Below are 8,098 nucleotides of genomic sequence, written 5' to 3' on the forward strand. Positions count from 1 at the left end.
TCTCATCCACCTACAGTTTGTTGAGTCTTTCAAAAAAAGCAGTGACTATACTTTTGATTATCTTACTGATTTTGCAAATGTAAGGTGGTTAAGTAGAGGAAAAGTCTTGGAACGATTCACTTCCTTATTTTCTCAAATAAAAGAGTATCTTGTTGAAAAAGGTAATATTGAAAATTTCCTTGAAATTGAAACTGTCATGACAGAGTGATTTGCACTTTTTGTACGACATGATGGCTCACTTGAACAATTTGGATACGAAGCTTCAGGGAAGAGGTAAAATAATAAGCGAGCAATCACAGTCTATTCATAAATTTCAATTAAAGCTAAACCTCCTTGCGGAACAATTACAAAAGTATGATTTGACACATTTTGAAAAGATGAATAGTTTTCTAGGAAATAAAAAGGAATATGATTTCTCTGATGCTGAATATGAGCTCTACCTAAGCTGGATCAAAATCTATCTAAAAAAAATTTGAATCACGTTTCTCCGAATTTAAAAATTTGAAATTGATATTTGAATTTTTGTATGATCCATTTCAATCTGACTTAGGAAATTTCAGTGAGGAAATTACATCTTTATTGTCGTTGGATAAGTGTAAATTTGAAGACGAGATTATTACCCTGCAAAGTGTGGAACACATGAAAAGTAAAAAAAATGTTCTTTCAGAAAGATGTGGCTCACTATTCTGATAAATGAGAGTCTTCCAAATTTAAAGATGGCAATTTCAAAATCATTTTTCATGTTTGGATCCACATGGGTGTGTGGGTCAACATTTTCTATGCTAGATTTTCTCAAGTCCAGACACAGATACTGACTTACTGACATACATTTAGATGCAGAGCTAAGATGCTTACTGAGCATAGATATTAAGCCAAATTTCACGAAACTTGATGATGAAAACCCCATAAATTTTCACATTGAAGATTAGTTGAAATGCAATTATTTTGAATAAACTAACATATTTCAAGCAGTGGCGGAAAAAAACAGACAAGTCCCGACGTCTATCACAAAATCAATGTCCGATTTTGGACTTATGGTCCTTCAGAGCGGTTGGGATCTTTAGATTCAATGCCACAGATTTGATGTGGGGGGAAAGGGAGTGCCACGAAAAAACCAACTTTCACTATTCGGACGCTGAATAATTTATCCGAATAGTGTCTTAGCTGAAAACAAAATTATGTATGGGTTAAATCACTAATGGGGTTATGAACTTATTATAACTTGTATTATTATTGCGGTTGAGGGTTTGTTGTGTTAATTAGATTCAGGGAGACACGCGAGTTTGCCATGTGTATGTGGTGGATGCAAGACTTGTGAATTCTTGAGTTAGTGAGTTTATATTAACAGATTTCTTGTAGAAATATGTGGCCAGGTGAATTATTTTGTCCTTAATATTTGGGATGTTGTCAACGCAGGCAAAATAAGAAATAGGAGTGTTTATTGGTAGTCTGTATGCTGTCCTTAGGGCTGTGTTTCGGTGTATTTGAAGTTTACTGTACAAATTATCTTACATGTTATACAGGATCATATTGCCATTTTCCGCAATAGGTTGGTCGTGTGTAGGTTTTGTATATGTGTAGAATGAGATTTCTGACAGCACCTACGATGTGTTATATATTAATTAATTGTACGATTCTGGACTACTAAGCTATTCTAGTAGGTCTTACTCTCGTCACTTTGACTCGGTCTTCAGGACCAGTCTGTATATAGATCAATGACCACTACACACATCATAATGTCATTGACCTGGGCAGGCTCTCATAATAAACAGTAAGTGTTTGACGTATACTGGTAACTATAGCAACCCATAAAAGCTGTTCTCTAAATCTTCATACTGGTTTTCCTGACATGAAAAGTTAATCACCATATCGTATTTCAACCCACCTTTTAATATTAGCCTCTCATTTATCGTTTACCTACTCAATACACTGCAGGTTTAACACAAAACAAAAGCTAATGAGAAATATTACCTCGTGTTACACTATCATTACATGTAAGAACACATATTATTGAACAACCCAAGTTACTATATATCTTTTTACACCTACCTTCAGACATCAGAAATAACATGGTTCCTTAATGTTGCCTCCCGCTAGTACAGCTGTGTGTCTCCGGATTTACAACGCTAAAATCAGGGGTTCGATCCCCCTCGGTGGGCTGAGCAGATAGCCCGAAACACACACACCCCTTAATGTTTCGAAGCGTGTGTGTGTTTAATACACCATTTTGCTTGAGATGGAGAACAAACAAGTTCACCACTGTTACATATATAGTTAAAGGAACATTGAGAAATCTGAGATAATTACTGTACTGGTAAACAGATAAGGTTAAAAATTATGGTTATAATATTATTACTGGTTGAACTAATAAATTTAAAAACATGGTTAAAATATTATTTATATTACTAGAAACTAATTCCTGAAAGTGCTCGTTTCACTAGTGCATTCAGCATTTGGTGTGACTAAGTCTGTTTTGAAAAATAAACTTCTACTCATGCAAGTTTCTCATTAGTAACTCAAAACGTGTTTACTATCTGGTTATTAAAATCCCACTAGGCCCGGCTCGGCCAGGTGGTTAAGGCACTCGACTCGTAATCCGAGGGTCGCGGGTTGGAATCCCCGTCACACCAAACATGTTCACCCATTCAGCCGAGGGAGCTTTATAATGTTACGGTCAATTCCACTATTCGTTGGTACAAGAATAGCCCAAGTGTTGGCGGTTGGTGGTGATGACTAGTTGCCTTCTTTCTTGTCTTACACTGCTAAATTAGGGACGGCTAGCGCAGATAGCCCTCGTGTAGCTTTGTGCGAAATTCAAAACTAAACCAAAAACCCCAACAAAAATCCTCTATGGTAATTACAGCTTACTCTTGTTAAAACCCTCTTTTCTAACTCGAAATATGCTTGTTAAAACCTTCACGTTAGAAGTTATTCATATTAGCTTCTGTCAGATGTTAAAATTGTATTTGCTAGTTGTCATTTAACCTTCTTGCTTATACTTCTTTATGGTATAAATATAGTGTCGTTGTTGTTGGTCTTATGACTTTTACAGGTGCATGTTATTTGTTGGCGATAAATTCAACGATAAAGGAACAGCATGCACTCCACTCATATTCATAATAATATATCTATATTCGAAACTAGTTTAACGCGAGTGCAACAAATTATTTACACTGTATTGATCATGAGAATATCATAACAGCTATGTGGTTCTCTTTTAATTATCCACTTAAGCCTATTCAACTACCTTAGAATTTTAATTAATAAGTTGAACTACCTTTCCCTATTTTATCGAGCTATTATACTATCTATAATTCACACTGTTGAGGACGTTGCCGCAATCGTAACCATTTGGTCTTCTAAATATCGTGTTCCTTTTGTCAAAGTGTACTTAGGCTAATTCAGTTACTTTAAAACCACACTGTACTTCATATCTCATTTTTTACTATTAGTCTTACTTAGCATATTAAACGTTAGGCCTACCATTCTTAACTTCACGCCAAATTTTTCCTTGACCGTAACTCTCTTTACTCTCTTCCGCTATTACATTTGTCTGTCTACTTTTCCCGCTCATCGCACACTATTTATATGTTTATTTACTAAATCGTCTGCTCGATATATTCTCAACACCAACGAATTGCAAACACAACTTTCAATAATCGTCTGCTTTTAATTCTTATAATAACAATAAAAACAACTAAACAATCATATAATATTCATTCACAAAATAAACTAAATAATAATATTTACATTAAACAGACGTTTATATGAATATAGCTTCTGATGAAAACAATTTGTCTCCATAAATGGTAAATACTAAAATATGAACCTAGTAATGAGTACAACTAATTAAATATACTGTTCAAATTATCTTATAAAGATTATAATTATTATAAACATATTAAAATAAATACAAGATACAATAATCATTACAGAATACTGCTAATCAACAGACTTGATTCTTCACAAATAACGCGCCTAATTAGATGCTAAATATTTCATAATTTATTATCAAAATATCAAAATATGAAACGTGTAAGATCATTGGCATAAATGAATCAGCTTCATCTGATACAACCAAACTATTTTCATATTCACTAGACTGCAAAAGATAATGTATTTGAAGTTAAGCACAAAGCGACACAATGGGCTATTTGTACTCTGCTCACTAGGGACATAAAAACCTGGTGTCTATTGCAGACATACCGCTATGCTGCTGGGAACCAAATAATGAAAAGTTTAAAAATTTTTACTCAGTACTTGGAGCTGGTTTGTTTGTTTGTTAATTTGGTCATAGTTGTCAAGCACAAATTTATTAAACGAGCCATCTGTGCTCTGCCTACCGTAGGTATCAAAACCCAAATTTCACCGTTCTAAGTCTGCATATTTACCACAAAGCCTTGTTTTGAGACAGAAGTACTTGCAGCAATGTTTGATTTGAAAATTACCTGTATAGGACAAACCCGAACATCAAACAAGAAATCAAACAGATTATTTTGTAAAACAAAATTTGCTTGTTTCAGATTTACTGTCTTCTTCCCAGTGTATCACTGGTAACTTTGAAGAATTATAATGCTAAAAAAAATGCGTTTCGATACTCGTTATGGGCATAGCACACAAAGTCCATTGTCGTACTTACCAAGAACCAAAGGCAAATAGTTTTATTACTTCACTTGATGAAGATTTAAATTTAAAGTTAAATTATTTCTTCCACTTGAATGCAACCATTTAATCCATGAAATAAGTGTAAATTTTACCTTTTAGGAATATGCTTGGATATATTAACCACCCTATTCTGTTTACTAAACAGTAAACTAAGTCTTTTCATGCCATGTACATACGTTTACAAAGTGCTAACACGGGTTACTCCCTGCAGCTTTGGGTGGTATAAATGTGATATTAAATCAAGGATACTTCAGAAATATCATTGTATTCAAATTTTTGACCTAAATTTCACAGACCTTTTCCATCTTAACTTCTCAGTTTCTTCTCCTGAATAAATTCTAAAATTTTAAAAAACATATTTATCTCATTGTAAACTTAACATCATTTGAAGTGTAATTATTAATATAAAATCAGAATACTAAACTTAATATTATTAATATTTACAGATATTCAGAATAATGGGTAAAAGGAATATCTTAGTCCTTTTATTTCTTGACTTAACCTTTCGAAGTTGTAAAGTGAATTTACTCCTGTCATCAAAACTAACAGTGGGAGTCTTCGAGGACAGACATACAGAATATTAGATAAAACTATTTTTGAGTACCTAGGGGTTCCATATGCAACGCCACCTGTTGGCGATCTGCGATTTGGTAAGCCTTTAGCCATTGGTCAGTGAGAGGGTGTATACCAAGCCACTGAGCAGCCTTTACCATGTATTCAAAAAATAAAATATTCGCCTTACCCGTGGAATACAAACCAATCTGAATATAGCGAAGACTGTCTTTATTTGAACATTTGGACTCCAGAGACAACCGATATTCAGTCAATTCCTAGTGAACTTAAACCTGTTCTTGTATGGATTTATGGAGGTAGTTTCACCCACGGGTCTATTGACATTGACTTGTATAGTGGCTCAGTGCTATGTGCTTATGGCGACGTTGTGGTGGCAAGCATGAACTACAGGGTGGGATTGTTTGGGTTTCTTAATGCTAATACGGAGTCTTGTCCAGGAAACATGGGACTTCACGACCAGTTAGTTGCCATAAAGTGGATCAAAGAAAATATTAAAGTTTTTGGTGGCGATCCCAATCAAATTACACTTTTGGTGAAAGTGCTGGTGCAATGTCTATCGGTGGTCATCTTATCTCCTCTGAGTAGAGGTCTCTTTACACGAGCTATTCTCCAAAGTGGCAGTCTTTATGGGCCAATCGTGAAAGGAAGCGACAGTCATAGTGGAAGAAGTAAGGTTAGAGAAATTTCGAAACGCGTAGGGTGCTTTAATGACGAAGAAGTGGATATTGAAAGCATGGTCAACTGTTTGAAGACTGCTGAGGAGCTTCTAGAAGTCGCAAAGCAGAAAAGAGGCGATTTTAGACCAGTGTTTGGTGATGATTACATTCCAATTGACCCCAACGAGGCATTTAAGACAGGATCATTTCAAAACGTTGAACTTCTCATCGGAGCCAACATGGATGAAGGATCTCATTTCTTTCCTTCAATGTTTCCACAGATATTCGATCGCCATAAAGACGAAACAGTTGACATAACGAAAGAAAGCGCTGCTGTATACATGAAGATTATCTTTCAGAACTTTCCAGACGTTGAAAGTGAGGTCGTTGCTCGGTTTTACTTACAGAATGTTTCAGCAGATGACCACGTTTCTATCCGTAAAGCCCTGTACGATTCCTTTGGTGATTATTTGATTCTTTGTCCTGCCGTGCACGTTGCGGAACGTTGCACGTTACCAGGGCAACGTGTATTTCTATTTTTTACGCATCGTCCAAGTAACAGTGGTAACGGTAAATGGATGGGAGTAAGTCACTTAGAAGAAGTGCAGTTTGTTTTGGAGTTCCTTTAAGAAGACGTCACGAATATACTGAAGACGAACTGAATTTAGCACCTCCGTAATGGATGTTTGGCTGACTTTCGCCAGACGTGGGTATGTTTTCTCTTATATTTGTTGAAATAATAATTTTCGCGACATTACAAAATGCTGTGAACTTTTAAGCAAGTAATTTAATTTTAACTGTATCTAGACACATCATAAATTCGGATTTACGTACAAGAAAATATGACACTTAACGAAATGTTGCTAAGTTATTTGAAAACTTATTTTATCTTCTTCTGCAAACCACACAATTTAAAATAAATATCAAATATTAAGCCAGAATGTTCATTAAATGTACAAAATATAGTCGTTATTACATAAACTATGGTTTTAATAAACAACACAAGGCAGTGTATGTTTAATATCAGCTAACAATTGTTACTTCAATTTAAATAAACAGTAAGTTTAATACCATGATTATAACCTTGACAAACTGTTGTTTTAATAAATAAATGTCTGCCTTTGTACTAACTATATATTTAATACCTAGATTATAATTGTTACTAGACAAACTAAATCCTATTAATCAAGTTGAGACAATCTTCAGATAAACAGTTTGTTTGAAACAATGGTTATATTCAAACAATTACAAACCAAATACACATAGTTTAAAGCTGTCACAAGTCCAGCTACTTCATTAATACACAGATTAAAGCTGTCACTAGACTAACTACTTCCTTAATACACAGATTAAAGCTGTCATTAATCTGGCAACTTTCCTTAATACACAGATTAAAGCTGTCACTAGACTAATTACTTCCTTAATACACAGATTTTAGCTGTCCTAGTCTAGCTACTTCCTAATACACAAATTAAAGCTGTCACTAGTTAACTACTTCCTTAATACACAGATTAAAGCTGTCACTGGTATAGATACTTCCGTAATACACAGATTAAAGCTGTCATTAGTCTACACTATTTCTCAATACACAGATTAAAGCTGTCAGTAGACAAGCTTCTTCTTTAATGCACAGATAAATCCGTCACTAGAAAACTACCTTAATACACAGATTAAAGCTTTCGTAGTCTAACTACTTCCCTAATACAAGATTAAAGCTGTCACTAGATAACTACTTCCTTAATACACAGATTAAAGCTGTCACTTAGACTAACTACTTCCTTAATACACGGATTAAATGTGCTAGACTAACTACTTCCTTAATACACAGATTAAAGCTGTCATTAATCTGCAACTTTCTTAATACACAGATTAAAGCTGTCACTAGACTAACTACTTCTTAATACACAGATTAAAGCTGTCACAACTCTAGCAACTTCCTTAATTCACAGATTAAAGCTGTCACAACTCTAACTACTTCATCAATACACAGATTAAAGCTGTCATTAGACCAGCTACTTTATTAATACAGATTAAAGCTGTCACTAGACTAGCTACTTCCTTAATACACAGATTAAAGCTGTCGCTAGACTAACTACTTCCTTAATACACAGATTAAAGCTGTCACTGGACTAACTACTTCCTTAATATACAGATTAAAGCTGTCACTAGACTAACTACTTCCTTAATACACAGATTAAAGCTGT

General features: G+C 34.5%; 1 pseudogene; it reads left to right on the forward strand.

The window, feature by feature from the left end:
* Positions 1 to 230: 230 nt before the first annotated feature.
* On the forward strand, positions 231 to 6,523 carry LOC143228485 (acetylcholinesterase-1-like; annotated as a pseudogene).
* Positions 6,524 to 8,098: the final 1,575 nt, after the last annotated feature.

Source organism: Tachypleus tridentatus, chromosome 10, assembly GCF_004210375.1.
Source record: "Tachypleus tridentatus isolate NWPU-2018 chromosome 10, ASM421037v1, whole genome shotgun sequence".
In the NCBI taxonomy this organism is placed as follows: domain Eukaryota; kingdom Metazoa; phylum Arthropoda; class Merostomata; order Xiphosura; family Limulidae; genus Tachypleus; species Tachypleus tridentatus.